Source organism: Eriocheir sinensis, chromosome 56 (assembly GCF_024679095.1).
Source record: "Eriocheir sinensis breed Jianghai 21 chromosome 56, ASM2467909v1, whole genome shotgun sequence".
NCBI lineage: Eukaryota > Metazoa > Arthropoda > Malacostraca > Decapoda > Varunidae > Eriocheir > Eriocheir sinensis.
In genome coordinates this window covers 10,548,339-10,568,356 of record NC_066564.1, presented here as the reverse complement: position 1 = coordinate 10,568,356, position 20,018 = coordinate 10,548,339, and the positions used below count along the sequence as shown (strand labels likewise).

Sequence of the window (20,018 nt, the reverse complement as noted above, 5' to 3'; positions counted from 1 at the left end):
ACTAAAATATACAGAGCTCTTGTGTCTTTACTGGCAAAAGAAATAGTTAAAAATAAAGCTTTACAAAGTTTGATAAATATATGAAACTACTTATTTGAGACATTTTCAGAATACATTGTGATAAAAGAAAAACCTTAAACAGAAGCCCAGGAAGATAACGAATTCCCTAAGATAAATATACTGAAATGTTAATAGCCTGGACATCTTAAAATATCCAGGACATTTATAATTGTAATGAGCTTATTCGGATCGGGCCCGTGATCAGGATATGATAAATTACACACACACACACACACACACACACACACACACACACACACACACACGTTTAACTAGCCCGTATAACATTATGAGAGGTGTGGTGTCATCTGCCATCCGGTGTCGTGAGACATCCCATATCCATATTTTACCATCGCGGAACGTAAACTTTACTATCATGGAGTGACTAAGTGAAACATCTAAGTGTAAAACAGTACTAATGAGGACTTAAATAGCGATGCAAGGCTTATTAGGTCACAAGAAGAAGAAGAAGAGTGATTGTTAATATCCTCGTTATATACACACACATACGTCATCATTTGCTTTCATGATAAAATAAATAAACTTGGGTGGGACAGACCCCGACAAAAAAAAAAAGCAGATGACAAAAGACACGGTACCTTGTCGAAATTCAGGTATATGAGGATATGGGATGTCTCATGATACCCGGATGTCTCATGACGCCACACCCTGGGCTTAACGACATTCAAAGTGGCCGTTAACACACACACACACACACACACACACACACACAGAACCCTTAACAATAGGCTTGCTCCGCCCCTTCCAACAGGCAAACAAGCGAATTACACGGAACAACTATTACGCACACACACACACACACACACACACACACACACACGACCGTTAACTAGAGGCCTGCTCCCCCCCCCACCAACAGGCAAACAAGCGAACTACGCCGAACAGCTATCACACACACAAAGAAGAGTTGGCGGGACAAGCGCACTCCCTTCCTTTCTGCACCCTGTACCTTCCGTCAGCCCTTCAGTCTCTCACAAACCTCCACCTCCTCGACAAGTCTCCGTTCATCCTCATTCTGTGTGTTGGTGGCGGGAGCTCTTCGCCTGAACCCGCTGCTCCCGTATCTGCTAAGTGTTTATGTGTTACGGCCCCCGACTATGTATCTCCCGGGTCTCGATACCCGCCCTCAGCACTTCCATGTTATGTGTCTGTGCTCCGTACCCGCCCACGTAAATGTTGGACTCGGTTCGAATCCCGCCCTCAGCACTTCCATGTTATGTGTCTGTGCTCCGTACCCGCCCACGTAAATGTTGGACTCGGTTCGAATCCCGCCCTCATCTACAAGCCCCGTCCTTAAGTAGGGGAGAGGGGTGATGATTCGGACAGTGGGATTGTCCGGCCATAGCACTTATTGTAAAGTGTATGGGAGTGAGTGCCGCGAGATTTTGTGTGAATATGCAAAACTTTGTTGCCTTGGCCCGGAAAGGGACAACCACGCCCTCAGAGCTGTTATTTTCGATGCAAGTCCTAATTTATGTTTTTTTTCATCTCGTATGTAATATTTTCAGGGTTGCAATCTTTGAGTTGGGACTGATAGTAATTATTTTTGGACATATTAATTAGGGTTTTTACGTGTTTCTTCAGGTCTCTGTACCTATCTTGTAGTATTTTATCTTTTCTATTGTTTTTGAGGTTACGTTGTGTTGTATTTCTGAGATTTATACATTCATTAATTTCATTGTTGATCCAGGGAGCAGGGGGCCGTTTTATTTCACGTGTTACCATTGGAGCAAGGTTGTCTAAGCATCTGGTGAACACTGAAGTTAGTATGCTCACTTGGTCATTAACATTATCCGTGTTTAATATTTGATTCAGTTCGGTGACGTTGTTTAGCAGGCTTTCGCAGAATTTATCTTAAGTCTCTGAATGTTTTTATAACTGGTATTCGTTTTGGCTTTTTCATATTGACTGTGGCTGTGATAAGCCCGTGATCAGCGATAGGGTTAGGGATTACGTCACTGTGCAATATGAGGTCAGGGTTATTGGTTATTGTTACATCCAGTAGTGTAGCAGTGGTGGGGGTTAGTCGTGTGGGTTTGCTTATTAGTTGTGTTAGTTTATTATTCTTTAGTAAGCGTGAGAGTTTGCTGGTAGGCGAGAGAAGGTCGTCATTTAGGTCGCCTAGTACTAAGAATGTTTTTTTTATGAAGCATAATAGATCGTATAGTTTCAGTTATATGATCATATGAATTAGCGAGAGCCTTTGGGTGTCTGTAAATACATCCTACTATGACAGATGGTAATATCCTGCACTGCACTCGGACCCATATGTCTTCAGTCCCTGTTTGTTTAGTTATTTTAGTGTCTATTATTTCAGAAGCAAGGGTATCACTAACATAGAGACAGACACCTGCACCTCGGCCGCCGTCGCACCTGAACACTTTATAATTGGGAATGTTGATGTATGTGTCGGGAGTGTAAGGGGAGAGCCATGTTTCGCTGACGCAAAGAATATCTGTATTTCTGTCACTCATTAACATTTTTATTTCATCAAAGTTTGCGAGTAGGGATTGGCCATTAATGTGATCTATGGTAAGACAGTCCTTGGAGTGTTCAGAGTTGTTAGGGTTTTCACTGCTGGCTTAAGGGAGAGGGAGAGGGAGAGAGAATAAGGGAGAGGGAGAGAGAGAGAATAAGAGAGAGAGAGAGAGAGAGAGAGAGAGAATAAGGGAGAGGGAGAGAGAGAGAGAATAAGGGAGAGGGAGAAAGAGAGAGAATAAGGGAAAGGGAGAGAGAGAGAGAAAAAAAAAGGGTGATGGGTGTGTTGGCTTAATGGTGATGGGGGTATTGACTTAATGGTGATGGATGTGTTGGCTTAATGGTGATGGGGGTATTGACTTAATGGTGATGGATGTGTTGGCTTAATGGTGATGGATGTGTTGGCTTAATGGTGATGGGGGTATTGACTTAATGGTGATGGATGTGTTGGCTTAATGGTGATGGATGTGTTGGCTTAATGGTGATGGGGGTATTGACTTAATGGTGATGGATGTGTTGGCTTAATGGTGATGGATGTGTTGGCTTAATGGTGATGGATGTGTTGGCTTAATGGTGATGGATGTGTTGGCTTAATGGTGATGGGGGTGTTGGCTTAATGGTGATGGATGTGTTGACTTAATGGTGATGGGTGTGTTGGCTTAATGGTGATGGATGTGTTGACTTAATGGTGATGGATGTGTTGGCTTAATGGTGATGGATGTGTTGGCTTAATGGTGATGGATGTGTTGGCTTAATGGTGATGGGGGTATTGACTTAATGGTGATGGGGGTATTGACTTAATGGTGATGGATGTGTTGGCTTAATGGTGATGGGGGTGTTGGCTTAATGGTGATGGATGTGTTGGCTTAATGGTGATGGATGTGTTGGCTTAATGGTGATGGATGTGTTGTCTTAATGGTGATGGATGTGTTGGCTTAATGGTGATGGATGTGTTGGCTTAATGGTGATGGATGTGTTGGCTTAATGGTGATGGGGGTATTGGCTTAATGGTGATGGATGTGTTGGCTTAATGGTGATGGATGTGTTGGCTTAATGGTGATGGATGTGTTGGCTTAATGGTGATGGATGTGTTGGCTTAATGGTGATGGATGTGTTGGCTTAATGGTGATGGATGTGTTGGCTTAATGGTGATGGTGGTGTTGGCTTAATGGTGATGGGGGTATTGACTTAATGGTGATGGATGTGTTGGCTTAATGGTGATGGATGTGTTGGCTTAATGGTGATGGGGTATTGACTTAATGGTGATGGATGTTGGCTTAATGGTGATGGATGTGTTGGCTTAATGGTGATGGATGTGTTGGCTTAATGGTGATGGATGTGTTGGCTTAATGGTGATGGATGTGTTGGCTTAATGGTGATGGATGTGTTGGCTTAATGGTGATGGATGTGTTGGCTTAATGGTGATGGATGTGTTGGCTTAATGGTGATGGATGTGTTGGCTTAATGGTGATGGATGTGTTGGCTTAATGGTGATGGATGTGTTGGCTTAATGGTGATGGATGTGTTGGCTTAATGGTGATGGATGTGTTGGCTTAATGGTGATGGATGTGTTGACTTAATGGTGATGGATGTGTTGGCTTAATGGTGATGGGGGTGTTGGCTTAATGGTGATGGATGTGTTGGCTTAATGGTGATGGATGTGTTGGCTTAATGGTGATGGATGTGTTGGCTTAATGGTGATGGGGGTATTGACTTAATGGTGATGGATGTGTTGGCTTAATGGTGATGGGGGTGTTGGCTTAATGGTGATGGGGGTATTGACTTAATGGTGATGGGGGTATTGACTTAATGGTGATGGATGTGTTGGCTTAATGGTGATGGGGGTATTGACTTAATGGTGATGGATGTGTTGGCTTAATGGTGATGGATGTGTTGGCTTAATGGTGATGGGTGTATTGACTTAATGGTGATGGATGTGTTGGCTTAATGGTGATGGGGGTATTGACTTAATGGTGATGGATGTGTTGGCTTAATGGTGATGGGGGTATTGACTTAATGGTGATGGATGTGTTGGCTTAATGATGATGGATGTGTTGGCTTAATGGTGATGGGTGTATTGACTTAATGGTGATGGATGTGTTGGCTTAATGGTGATGGGTGTATTGACTTAATGGTGATGGATGTGTTGGCTTAATGGTGATGGGGGTATTGACTTAATGGTGATGGATGTGTTGGCTTAATGGTGATGGATGTTTTGTCTTAATGGTGATGGATGTGTTGGCTTAATGGTGATGGATCTTTTGGCTTAATGGTGATCGGTGTATAGACTTAATGGTGATGGATGTGTTGGCTTAATGGTGATGGGGGTATTGACTTAATGGTGATGGATGTGTTGGCTTAATGGTGATGGATGTGTTGGCTTAATGGTGATGGGGGTATTGACTTAATGGTGATGGATGTGTTGGCTTAATGGTGATGGATGTGTTGGCTTAATGGTGATGGATGTGTTGGCTTAATGGTGATGGATGTGTTGGCTTAATGGTGATGGATGTGTTGGCTTGATGGTGATGGATGTGTTGGCTTAATGATGATGGATGTGTTGGCTTAATGGTGATGGGGGTATTGACTTAATGGTGATGGATGTGTTGGCTTAATGGTGATGGGGGTATTGACTTAATGGTGATGGATGTGTTGGCTTAATGGTGATGGGGGTATTGACTTAATGGTGATGGATGTGTTGGCTTAATGATGATGGATGTGTTGGCTTAATGGTGATGGATGTGTTGGCTTAATGGTGATGGATGTGTTGGCTTAATGGTGATGGATGTGTTGGCTTAATGGTGATGGATGTGTTGGCTTAATGGTGATGGATGTGTTGGCTTAATGGTGATGGATGTGTTGACTTAATGGTGATGGATGTGTTGGCTTAATGGTGATGGATGTGTTGGTTTAATGGTGATGGATGTGTTGGCTTAATGGTGATGGATGTGTTGGCTTAATGGTGATGGATGTGTTGGCTTAATGGTGATGGATGTGTTGGCTTAATGGTGATGGATGTGTTGGCTTAATGGTGATGGGGGTGTTGACTTAATGGTGATGGATGTGTTGGCTTAATGGTGATGGATGTGTTGGCTTAATGGTGATGGGTGTATTGACTTAATGGTGATGGGGGTATTGACTTAATGGTGATGGATGTGTTGGCTTAATGGTGATGGGGGTATTGACTTAATGGTGATGGATGTGTTGGCTTAATGGTGATGGGGGTATTGACTTAATGGTGATGGATGTGTTGGCTTAATGGTGATGGGGGTATTGACTTAATGGTGATGGATGTGTTGGTTTAATGGTGATGGGGGTATTGACTTAATGGTGATGGATGTGTTGACTTAATGGTGATGGGGGTGTTGGCTTAATGGTGATGGATGTGTTGGCTTAATGGTGATGGATGTGTTGGCTTAATGGTGATGGGGGTATTGACTTAATGGTGATGGATGTGTTGGCTTAATGGTGATGGGGGTATTGACTTAATGGTGATGGGGGTATTGACTTAATGGTGATGGATGTGTTGGCTTAATGGTGATGGGGGTATTGACTTAATGGTGATGGATGTGTTGGCTTAATGGTGATGGGGGTGTTGGCTTAGCAAGATGTAGGTAACAGGAGAGAGAGACACGGGGAGAGATGGAGAGAAAAAGAGATGATAGAGAGAGTCACTGGAGAGAATGTCATGCAGTATGTATATGGACCAGCCTCGTGTGTCATGCAGTATGTCTATGGACCAGCCTCGTGTGTCATGCAGTATGTATATGGACCAGCCTCGTGTGTCATGCAGTATGTATATGGACCAGCCTCGTGTGTCATGCAGTATGTATATGGACCAGCCTCGTGTGTCATGCAGTATGTATATGGACCAGCCTCGTGTGTCATGCAGTATGTATATGGACCAGCCTCGTGTGTCATGCAGTATGTATATGGACCAGCCTCGTGTGTCATGCAGTATGTATATGGACCAGCCTCGTGTGTCATGCAGTATGTATATGGACCAGCCTCGTGTGTCATGCAGTATGTTTATGGACCAGATATGATATGTTTTGTCTTCCCAGAGCTGCCGTGACGGAGGCCGGACTCGTGTGGGACCGCGGAGATGCCAGGTCAAGCAGGGGAGACATCACGGAGAGTCACACCAAGATAGATAGGTCAATTTAGGTCAACATATGTCCTCAGTGTGTTAGTGAGGATAGGCTATCACTGGTTAGCTGTCTAATCATTGGGAGTGACTAGTGTGCAGAGCTCGGCAACATTATGGAATACTAAATGATATCAAGTGATTGTTTTTAGTCTTAAGTTTACTCTCTCCTCCTCCTCCTCCTCCTCCTCTCTGTCTATCTTCAACCCTTCCTTCCTTTTAATAAATAAGTTATCTTTTGCTTAATTAACGTTTATAATTCTTTATGGTGGTCAAATCTTGCATCTCATTTCCCTGTCATCCATTCTCTCTCCTCCTCCTCCTCCTTCTCCTCCTCCTCCTCCTCTCTGTCTATCTTCATCCCTTCCTTCCTTTTAATAAATAAGTTATCTTTTGCTTAATTAACATTTATAATTCTTTATGGTGGTCAAATCTTGCATCTCATTTCCCTGTCATCCATTCTCTCTCCTCCTCCTCCTCCTCCTCCTCTCTATATATATATCTTCATCCCTTCCTTCCTTTTAATTAATGTCTAAGTTATCCTTTGAGTGACGTTCTTTCTGGCGGTCAAATCTTGCATCCTATTTCCTATCGTCCATTCTCTCTCTTCCTCCTTCTCCTCCTCCTCTGGCTATCTTCATCCCTTCCTTCCTTTTAAGTAATGTCTAAGTTATCTTTCGCTCAAGGTTCCTTCCAGTGTGTTTGTGGTGCCCGGCTCTGCTTGCTAGTTAGTTTTGCCACTGTATAATTGTCAATCCTAGTTTGTTTTGTCACTATAATTGTCAGTCCTAGTTTGTTTTGCCACTGTATAATTGTCAATCCTAGTTTGTTTTGTCACTATAATTGTCAGTCCTAGTTTGCTTTGTCCCTGTATAATGGTCCGTCCCAGCCAGGCGCCTCTTCCATGTAAAGATATCGGCAGCTTCAAGCCTTGCCGATATCTCAATCCGTACGTGAATGTAAATTAACCGAAATCCTTGTTACTAAGCCCTGCACGGTGCTCTCTCACATAATGCTTCTTTAAATTTTCAGTCTCACTTAATTTCCGGGGTTAGTAATACATCTTGCCATAAGTTAACTCCCCGTGATGGCCAGTTTCATGTACTATATATAAGTAATTTGCCTTTTGCATGGCTATAATTCTGCATCCGTGTCTAAGGCCCAGTTTCACAGTTCTTCATGATGGGTTAGTAAGCTCCAAAACCAATACCAGAGCCTTCGAAATTTCCTTGTACGGTGTCTGAAGTTTATATTCAAGTTCACAAATTTGACGAGACTATACAGGAAAGGTCTTGTGTGTTTATGCTACGAAGGAAAGGGAGGAGAAGGGAGATGAGATTGGGAGACGAGTGAGCCGAGATCCTGTTTATATTCAAGTTCACAAATTTGACGAGACTATCCAGGAAAGGTCTTATATTGTCATGATACGAAGGAAAGGGAGGAGAAGGGAGATGAGATTGGGAGACGAGTGAGCCAAGATCCTGTTTATATTCAAGTTCACAAATTTGACAAGACTATACAGGAAAAGCTGTGTTTATGATATGAAGGAAAGGGAAGAGAAGGGAGATGAGTAAGCTGAGATCCTGTTTATATTCAAGTCCACAAATTTGACGACACAATACAGGAAAAGCTCTTTGTATTTAGTGTGTCATCGAAGACCGCACCATTTTGAACAGTATGGGATTCTATAGCTTGGTTCAGGAGTGTTACAAAGATTGTGATGGACTGTGGAAGCGGCCCTTAATGTTCCCTTTTCTAATATGCCTCTCTGTTTTTGCAGGATGCCGCGGACGGACCACGCAGAGGACTCATCGCGACGACACCAACGGTTTGGTTAAGTGGGTTCTTTTGTGTGTGCGTCTGTGTGTGAATGGCAGGCCTGTCGTATGATTGTGTGTGTGTGTGCGTTGGCGTTATGCCTTCGCACTATTATTTTGTTAGGATGTATTTTTGTGTGTGAACTTTTTGCACGTAATCTTTTTTTATACCCATAGCTAGCGTTTGTTTGTGTGGCAGTGTTCCGGGAGATGGACGCCGGGGGACATGGGCTTGGGGAGGCGCACATGACCTCCTCTGTCCGTGACCTCTTCAGCTGGGGAGACCGGTAAGCATTTTGATATAGTTGTGTGGATAATGGATATTGTTTTTTACAGCTAAAGAAACCACTCTAGGGCAATGAGAAAATAGGTTTAGAAAAAGCCCGTTAACCCCTTCCCGGCAGCAGGGCTGACATGAATTTCCACCAAGTTTAGTAGAAAACACTCACTTGTCAATCCTGTGTTGTGAGAATTACTGTTTGGAACACTCTCATACACGGGAGATTTTAGTGCGGCTGGTGGTCGCAGTGAGCGTTTAGCACCACCAGCAAATACGCCTAACGCCCACTGCAAGCGTTTAGCAATGAAAGGGTTAAGTTGGACTGGTTATATGTATATTGATACATTCAAATGAAGGTTTAGAGTGTAACCACTGATGGTACATGAGTCAGGATCATCAAAATCATCCAAAAAAATCAGCATCTATATCCTCAGCTACCAAAGGAGTCATTTCCTCCGGCTCAAGAGGTCTCTTACTCCTTGACATGATAGACTATAATAATAAAAGAAACTAGGAAAAATGCAAAAATTCCCGGTGTCAGCTGATGTGCGTTGCATATGTAGTGCGGCGACGGCCTGATGAACGAGCCTCCCATAACCCACTTAGCCAGGGGGGCACCTCTTTGGCCGACTCGGTAAGGAGTGGCTCTCCTGTCATGCTGGTCGCGGGTTCAGTCCCAGGCAGCCGGCGAATACCCTGATCTTGATTAATTTCTCGTGTTATTTCGATACACGCAGAGGACGTGTTGAGAAATGGGAAGGATTTAGAAAAGAAGCTCGTCTGGGCATTACACATATCCAACAAAGCACAAGGGTGACTGTCCTTGAGAGGCAATGTTGGCAAGTGTCCGGGGGGTTTGAGATGCCTAATAATAATTTATTTTGTTCATTTTGTCAGTAGTAAGGAATCTTCTATTTTTTGGGGGGGGTCGGCCCAGCCCGTTCTGGCGCAGGCGAGTGTTTATAGTGGCGCCATGATACTATCTAATGAGGGCAAATGAGAGCAAACATCTATACACAGACGCGCCGACAAAAAGTCCCAATTTCCAAACGTCTCTATATAGATCCTCCGCCGGGAAGGGCTTAACCCGTGGGCTTGGGCCGTGGGGAAGCCGAGAAGTGGCCGAGAAATGGCAAAATTACATTGCATTTTGAGACTAAGAAAAGAGCATGGAACGTACATCAGAGCACCTGCTCCTCTCATAACTATAAAGCCATTAAGAATATTTCTTTTACTCAAACTCCACTCTGTGTGGTGTTTGTCACAAAATAAACAGTCTTGTGACGCGTGACATCTAGCCGAGAGTCGCTTGTTGTCTACTTTAAAGAATTTGACAAGTGATTACTGTATGGATAGCTAATTCAGTCTGCCGTGACCTTACTGCACCACTTATCGTGCATGGTGGGTTGCGGTATGCCACAACCACCTACAATTAGCTTGAATCAAGGGTTTTATGGCGAGCCCTTTTTAGGGTCCACCGTACCACAGCCATGACTCGTGAAACCCCAGAAAAGGGTCTGCCGATGTTCTTGCGTTAATTGCTGCTCCTTCAGAGACAAAAGTTATGAGCGGCCGAAAGAGAGGTCAGTTTCGGGAGGAGAGGTGTCTCGATACGTCATTCCTCGTGAGAGAATACAAATCAAAGGCAGAAGGAGATATAGACACAGGAAGGATGCTCCAGAGTTTACCAGTGTAAGGGATGAAAGAATGAAGATGCTGGTAACTCTTGCATAATGGGTTTGGACAGTATTGGGATGAAAGAATGAAGATGCTGGTTAACTCTTGCATAAGGGGTTGGACAGTATAGGGATGAAAGAATGAAGATGCTGGTTAACTCTTGCATAAGGGGTTTGGACAGTATAGGGTTGAAAGAATGAAGATGCTGGTTAACTCTTGCATAATGGGTTTGGACAGTATAGGGATGAAAGAATGAAGATGCTGGTTAACTCTTGCATAATGGGTTGGACAGTATTGGGATGAAAGAATGAAGATGCTGGTTAACTCTTGCATAAGGGGTTTGGACAGTATAGGGATGAAAGAATGAAGATGCTGGTTAACTCTTGCATAATGGGTTTGGACAGTATAGGGATGAAAGAATGAAGATGCTGGTTAACTCTTGCATAATGGGTTGGACAGTATTGGGATGAAAGAATGAAGATGCTGGTTAACTCTTGCATAATGGGTTTGGACAGTATAGGGATGAAAGAATGAAGATGCTGGTTAACTCTTGCATAAGGGGTTTGGACAGTATAGGGATGAAAGAATGAAGATGCTGGTTAACTCTTGCATAAGGGGTTGGACAGTATAGGGATGAAAGAATGAAGATGCTGGTTAACTCTTGCATAAGGGGTTTGGACAGTATAGGGATGAAAGAATGAAGATGCTGGTTAACTCTTGCATAAGGGGTTGGACAGTATAGGGATGAAAGAATGAAGATGCTGGTTAACTCTTGCATAAGGGGTTGGACAGTATTGGGTATATGTAAGAGTAGTATTTATATATATGTGTGAAAAATTATTTAAATGAGTATATAATGTTAGGAATTGCAAAAATGATTATATATGCATAATAGAGGAGATCAGTGATGATTTGACCATTTTTAGTTAAGAAAAATTCAGTTAAGTACATGAGAGATAGAGATGGAATTTATATATTCTTAAAAATACTTAAAACTACTTATCCTCCCTAATTTCTATCTTTCTCATACTTAATTAAATTTTGGCGTTACAATTTTTTTGACCTTAACCCGGTGGTGGTGGCAGCAGCGTGGGTCATGTATCTTAATGGTTCCTCCAAGCGAGAAAAATGAGAAAAATCACCCTCACACAAACCATTTCATAATATATATCAAAGCATTTGTGATCAGATTATGCATCATCTATTTCGGGGAGTTTAAATCATGGCACAAATTTGGCCCGTCGCTGCTACACGGTAAAGCCACAAATTATAGCCGGGAGCATTCTGGACCATCTAGAAAAGCATAATTTAATTCATGATTCACAGCATAGGTTCACAAAGGATAGGTCTTGCCTTACTAACCTATCCTTCTACACTAAAGTAATCGAGGCGGTTGACCGAGATGAAAACTATGACATAATTGTATCTAGATTTCAGTAAAGCGTTCGACAAAGTCCCTCATCACCGGCTATTACTAAAATTACAGGCTTATGGCATAGATGGGAAAGTTTTGAACTGGATCAGGGCGTGGCTCAGTGGTAGGAAGCAGAGAGTGCAGATCAATGGTAAAATGGGGCAGTGTTACGAGTGGAGTCCCTCAGGGGTCGGTGCTGGGTCCTCTGCTTTTTATTATTTACATCAATGACTTGACACAGGAATTAGTAGGGATGTCAGCAAGTTCACAGATGATACCAAGATCGGTAATCCAATCAGACAGGGACGCTACCGTTCTCCAGGATGAGTTTGACAGACTATATGATTGGGCGGGGAAGTGGCAGATGGAATTCAATGTTGGGAAGTGTAGCATTCTGAGTGTAGGTAGGAATCATCCCTCACACAATTACTCCTTAAATGGCACTCCTCTAAGCAGGTCTGGGCTTGAGAGAGTGAGTGCTGACCTCCGTCCTAGGGCTCAATGCATTCAGGCCAAAAATTGGGCCAACAGAGTACTTGGTTTCATCTCAAGGAGCGTAAGCAATAGGAGCGCTGAAGTCATCCTCAAACTTTACTTAGCACTAGTTAGACCTCATCTCGATTATGCGGTTCAGTTCTGGTCCCCCTACTATAGAATGGATATCAAGGTGTTAGAATCTGTACAGAGGAGGATGACAAAGATGATTCAGGGGGTGAGAAACTTGCCTTATGAAGACAGGCTGAAGCAGTTGAATCTACACTCGCTAGAAAGGCGAAGGTTGCGAGGAGACTTGATCGAAGTCTATAAATGGATGAAGGGATTTAATAAAGGGGATGTCAATAAGATTTTGATAGCAAAAGAGCCAGGTAGGACACGTGGCAATGGTTTTAAGTTAGACAAATTCAGATTCAACAAAGACATAGGCAAGAATTGGTTTACTGACAGAGTGGTGGATGAGTGGAACAGGCTTGGGGGCCATGTTGTGGGTGCCAATACCATAGATACATTCAAGAAGAGGTTAGATAAAGCCATGGCCTTGTATAGCCTAACCAGCCTCTTGCAGACTCCTTATGTTCTTAACTCTTAAGAACATAAGAACATAAGAACGCAGGAGTCTGCAAGAGGCCGGTAGGCCTGTACGAGGCAGCTCCTTTGACCCTAAGCTCCCGTGTATCTAACCCCACCTAATATCGCTGTCCATGAATTTATCTAGTCTATTTTTGAATGTGACAATTGTATTGGCACTCACCACATGACTGCTAAGCCTATTCCACTCATCCACCACCCTATTAGTAAACCAATTTTTGCCTATGTCCCTGTTGAATCTGAATTTATCCAATTTAAACCCGTTACTTCGTGTCCTACCCGGTTCTCTTACCAACAAAACCTTATGAATGTCTCCCTTATTAAAGCCCTTCATCCATTTATAAACCTCGATCATGTCTCCACGCACCCTTCGCCTTTCTAGAGAATGCAAGTTTAACTGTTTGAGTCTTTCCTCGTATGGCAAGTTTCTCAACCACTGAATCATCTTAGTCATCCTCCTCTGCACCGATTCTAACATTTTGATATCCATTCTATAGTAGGGTGACCAGAACTGAACCGCATAGTCAAGATGAGGTCTAACTAATGCTAAATATAGTTTGAGGAAGACTTTGGGGCTTCTGTTGATTACGCTCCTTGAAATAAATCCCAGTACCCTATTAGCTCGATTTCTAGCTTGAATGCATTGTGCCCTTGGACGGAGATCAGAGCTCACTAAGACCCCTAAATCCCTCTCGCACCCAGACCTACTTATGAGAGTGTCATTTAAGCAATAGTTATGTGAGGGGTTGTTCCTACCTACACTCAGAATACTGCACTTCCCTACATTGAACTCCATCTGCCATTTATCCGCCCAGTCATATAATCTGTTGAGTTCACCTTGGAGAATACTAGCGTCCTGATCCGACTCAATTACTCTACCGATCTTGGTATCATCTGCAAATTTACTAACATCACTACTAATTCCTGTGTCTAAGTCTCTTGCATAAGGAGTTTGGACACACAAACCATTTGATAATATATATCAAAGCATTTGTGATCAGATTATGCATCATCTATTTTGGGGGGTTTTAATATCATGGCACAAACTTGGCCCATCGCTGCTACACGGTAAAGCCACAAACTTGGCCCATCGCTGCTGCCGGGTTAATGGAGCAGCCACCTGTGTCTGAGTCAAGATGTCTGGATGTCTCTGCCGCTGCCTCTCCGCATGTCTGAGTCTCCCTGTACTTCCAGCGTGTTGCCCCGCCTGGAGAGACACGTTGATGGAGGTGGCCGTGTGTGTCACCCTTTGCCTGTATCCTCTGGCGCCCAGGTAAACAATGATAATGATTATGATCATACCAATAATAGTAATGAATATAATAATACCAATAATAGTAATGAATATAACAATACCAATAATAGTAATGAAATGATAATCAGTCAAATAACAAGATCATTAAATACTGTTTATGTATAATCAAGCCGCCATGATGCGCGGCACAAGCAGACATGATGCAGCTTTGAAGCCGCCATGATGGCGCGGCACAAGCCGTCATGATGCGCGGCAGCACCAGCCGCCATGATGCGCGGCTTTAAGTCGCCATGATGCACCAGCACAAGCCGCGAGCCGCCACTTTAGCTTGAATGACGCCAAGTTGATACAGGAACCCAGAAGTGCTTTTGTTTACATTGTTGGATATGGATACAGGAAATGACCTTGTGGCCGTGTGACCACCACCAGAAGAAATTTGGATTTGCCGGTTGTCCAAGTGTGATGCTGCCTTAAAGCAGCAAGGCCGGTGACCGGGTGAGCGCGCCGGCTGATGACATCATCCGGACTTCAGCAGCGAATCACTGAAGCGATGTTTTCAAGCCTCAGCCAATCGTAGTTTTTATTTACTTATTTATTTATTTATTTTTATTTTTTTTTTTTTTTTTTTAATGTGAGTGATTATTTTGAGTAATTGTCAAACCCAAATGTCAGACCCACGTGTGCACCAAATAATTGTTTTCATAGCCAGATTTACTTTACTCCACGTTTCCTCCACCCTAATTCTCTTTGCTAAATGCACTAAATGGGGCTATATATATATATATATATATATATATATATATATATATATATATATATATATATATATATATATATATATATATATATATATATATATATATATATATATATAATATATATATAATATATATATATATATATATATATATTATATATATATTATATATATATATATATATATATATATTATATATATATACATACATATATACATACATACATACATACATACATGCAACCATACATGCATGCTGTACATACATATACATATGCATGCATACATACATATGTATATACATACATACATACATGTACCTTTTACATACATACATATATATATATATATATATATATATATATATATATATATATATATATATATATATATATATATATATATATATATATACATACATACATACATACATACATGCATACTGTACATATACATATACATACATACATATACATACATACATGTACCATACATATATATATATATATATATATATATATATATATATATATATATATATATATATATATATATATATATATATATATACATATATAAATTTCAATCCAAAGCTGGATCAATTTGTGCCTCACGTGCTGGCGACATGCTGCTCTCGTGCCCTGACCTTGACTCTTCAAATTTTCCACCATCTGGCTAAAGACTTCCATTGTCATCTACTACTAAATACATCTGTGCTGTTTTATCTCTGCTTCTTTCTACTAACTATAGTAAAATTCTTTGACTACTGAAATTCTAAAGTGGAGCCACATCTTGACCCCACTCTCCTTCTCTGAAGTCTCCAGTCTTGGGAGATTTTGCATGTTCACCACCAACTTTGGCTTTCATCCTCTTTCACTGTGTCATCCTGGTGGTAAGCTATAACCCTGCTTTGCTAGTCCTCAACGACCTAGAGCAGTTGGTTCAGCACCCTACTTACATATTCCGAGCCATCTTGGAGAGCAGGTCTAGAATCTCTTCCTTACCTCTAACCCTTCTGCCTTACTCTGTCAAACCTGTTCTCTCTGTTTGGGTTCCTTCTTGATCCACAACCTTATGTTCTGTGTATCCTGTCCTACTAAGGCTCCTGTACACCCCTCTGGATCACACACCCGAAACCCGGCGATGCTTCTGGCATTTTAGCCTTCAGCAGCTCGGGTGGGGAATGGCCTGTGAAGATGTACTTTTCCGATTTCCAGCATATTGGAATGATTACTTTAGCTTCAGGATAGAGACCCTCTGTGTGAGCTCAAGCGCATCACAGAGGTGGGGTAATCTCCTGGAATAGAGGCATACATTCCCACAGTACTTTCTCTACTCACCTCATGCCAAAAAGCCTTGGTTTAATCCACGCTTGTTCTCGTGCTATTAAAAGATAGAGAGCAGCTCACAAAGAGTGCCAGAACCTTCACCTCCTGCTAACCACTTGACCTTTACATTTTTGCCCAGAATTGTCCCAAATCTGTTCTCCGAAACTTACCAAAAACTCTCCTTCATTGATAGAAAATGCAAGAGCCTTGCTTTTTCTAATTCTTTCCATAGACTTCTGGTATCTGCCAAGAAACATCTCAGCTTCACTTCTTCATGCTCCCTCCTCTCCCTTGATGGTCCTGGCGGACAACACTGCCGTCTCATCTATCTCTAAGGCTGAACTCTTCTCTCAAACTTTCTCTAAAATCTCCACTCCTATGGGCGATTCTGGGCATATTCCTCCTACTCATCTCCTCCCCTCCTGACTCCTTTTCTAGCCACCTTTTTGTTATTAAGATTCTGTAACCCTTTCCTTACTTAAAATGCTCACCTGTGAGAGCACTTGCTAAGCGTAACTTGCCGGTGGTGCCCTAAGCAGCTACGCTGTGTGAGCTCAGTCACTACTCAAATTTCCTGCGTATGAAGAGAATTGCTCCAACACTATTTTCTCACTCCACAGCATTGATAATTCAATGGGTTTTCCACAAAATTTGGAGAAAATCATATCAGCCCTGTACTTGTGCGGAAGAAAATCTCTGAGACGAGCAGCGGTGGATGTTGTTGAAGGCCAATATAAGCGGCACTTTGGCATAGCTTCACCTGTCACATGACTGATATTTTGATAAATAGTTGTGAAGAATTTGCAGTTGGCAATACTGCTTATACCAGCACTTATCATCAAGAGATCTACTTCGGTAGTTGTCCTACGGACTGACCATGGCGCTGCGTAAAATGTACGCCTTCACAGACGCACTTTCCCCTGAACCGTGCCTGTACACATTCGTTGGAAGGCTTACATTGCTAGATACTTATAAGATCTTGGCCTCCCTCTTTCCAATGGTGTTTTGTGTTTTTTAGCTGTGATGAATAGTTTTTGAGATACAGAGGTTAAAAGAGCGAGCACTAAGCGTCACTTGCTATTGGTGCTAAAAGAAAGTCGCTGCACGGCATCTGGCCATGTCGCTACTCATGGCAAAAAACACCCCCTGAACGTGCCTGTACATTCGCAGGAGAGGCTTACATAACCGAATCTTATAGATCTTGTCCTCCTCTTTCCAATGGTGTTTTTGTTTAGTAGCTGTGATGAATAGTTTTCGAGATACAGCAGTTAAAAGAGATCCCACTGTCCTGCTGGGCTGCCTGAGCACGCCTGGGGGGATAGTCTTGCTGTGAGCGCTTAGCAAGGAAAGGGTTAAGAGTGATGTTTTCTATGCCCTCTATGGCCTCAATCCTCAGAAGGCTTATGGACCTGATGGGAGTGCCTCCTATTGTCCTTAAAAACTGTGCTTCTGTGCTGACATCCTGCCTGGTAAAACTCTTTAGCCTCTGTCTGTCAACATCTACCTTTCCTCCCTGCTGGAAGTACGCCTTCATACAGCCTGTGTCTAAGAAAGGGTGACTGTTCCAGTCTCTCAAACTACCATCCTATAGCTTTGCTTTCTTGTCCATCTAAAGCTTTTGAATCAATCCTTAACCGGAGATTCAAGCACCTCCACTTCTGACCTTGTTCTATCTGATGCATCAGTATGGGTTCCGCAAGAAGCGTTCTACTGGTGATCTCCTATGCCTTAAACTTGACTCTTGGTCATCCTCTCTTAGCCATTTCGGTGAAACCTTTGCTATTGCCCTGGACATATCAAAAGCTTTTGATAGGGTCTGGCACAAATCTTTACTTTCCAAACTACACTCCTACAGTTTCTATCCTTCTCTCTGTACCTTTATCTCCAGTTTCCTTTCTGACCGTTCTATTTCTGCTGTGGTAGACGGTCACTGTTCTTCCCCTAAACCTATTAACAGTGGTGTTCCGCAGGGTTTTGTCCTATCTCCCACTCTCTTTCTGTTGTTCATTGATGATCTTTCCAAAACGAACTGTCCTATCCATTCCTACGCCGATGACTCTACTCTGCATTACTCAACTTCTTTTAATAGAAGACCCACCAAACAGGAACTAAACGATTCCAGGCTGGAGGCAGCAGAACACTTAGCCTCAGACCTTACTATTATTTCCGATTGGGGCAAAAAGAACTTGGTGTCCTTCAATGCCGCAAAAACACAGTTTCTCCACCTATCCACTCGACACAATCCTCCAAACAACTATCCCCTATTCATTGACAACACTCAGCTATCACCTTCCTCAACACTAAACATCCTCGATCTATCCTTAACTCAAAATCTCAACTGGAAACTTCATATCTCATCTCTTACTAAATCAGCTTCCTCGAGGCTGGGCATTCTGTACCGTCTCCGCCAGTTCTTCTCCCCCACACAGTTGCTATCCATTTACAGGGGCCTTGTCCACCCTCGTATGGAGTATGCATCTCACGTGTGGGGGGGCTCCACTCACACAGCTCTCTTGGACAGAGTGGAGGCTAAGGCTCTTCATCTCATCAGCTCTCTTCCTCTTACTAATAGTCTTCTACCTCTTAAATTCCGCCGCCATGTTGCCTCTCTTTCTATCTTCTATCGATATTTTCATGCTGACTGCTCTTCCAAACTTGCTAACTGCATGCCTCCCCCCCTCCCGCGGCCCCGCTGCACTCGACTTTCTACTCATGCTCATCCCTATACTGTCCAAACCCCTTATGCAAGAGTTAACCAGCATCTTCACTCTTTCATCCCTCACGCTGGTAATGTCTGGAACAATCTTCCTTCTTCTGTATTTCCTCCTGCCCTGACTTGAACTCTTTCAGAGGAGGGTATCAGACACCTCTCCTCCCGAAATTGACCTATCTTTTTTGACACTCATCAGCTCTTTTTGGGGCAGTGAGTATCAGACTTTATTTTTAACATTTTATTTGCCTTTTTTTGTGCCCTTGAGCTGACTCCTCTACTGTAAATGTAAAGGAAAAAAAGATAACCTCTGTTACACTTTACTCAGAACAAGTGGCCTCACACTTGGTCCAGTAAACTCGTAAACTAAACTACAGTAAACTACACTGAAACTTTCAGATGGAAGAGAGTATGTGATAGGATTAGTTGTGTTCATTAACCAATTAACTCATCCTCTGCCTCTCTTTATCTTGACAGGAGTGGCTCCTATTGAGCATATTTTCCGTGTTTGTGTGATTGTGAGTCACTTATGGAGTGTTTTAGGGGGCTAGATTGTGAGTGACGAAGGGTCAGCGGAGGGAGGCCCGTCAAGTGTAAACAAAGTTCGTGTCGGCCAGTTTTACGGGAGTGGAGACAAAGGGATGATTGATTGAGGCAGCAAAAGAGTTCTTGGAGAGTGTGTGGTCCGCAAGATGAAGGCAATGATATTTTGCCTGTTTAGGTTGTTTTGAGAGAAATCTCAAGACACCTGTGACATTAAGATCAAGATCAAGATCACAGGGCAACATTTAACTGTTAATTTCTGTTTCCAATGAATACACTATAACATACTTTAATTTATATAGCCCCTATAATATAAACAACCTACTAAACATATATTTCAATTGTTATCTCATGAATTACCATGTATTTTAAAAGATAATGATCGTGCAATGTTTCGGACACTGGGCTGGACGCTAGGAGAAGAATTATGACTAATTTTATGAGT

At 42.5% G+C, this 20,018-nt stretch overlaps 1 protein-coding gene across 5 annotated transcripts in view; it reads left to right on the top strand.

Annotated features, from left to right (window-relative positions):
- Window positions 1–20,018, top strand: part of LOC126984299 (androgen-induced gene 1 protein-like) — a 149,404-nt gene that overhangs the window by 92,870 nt on the left and 36,516 nt on the right. The gene's annotated exons all lie outside the window — the stretch shown is intronic.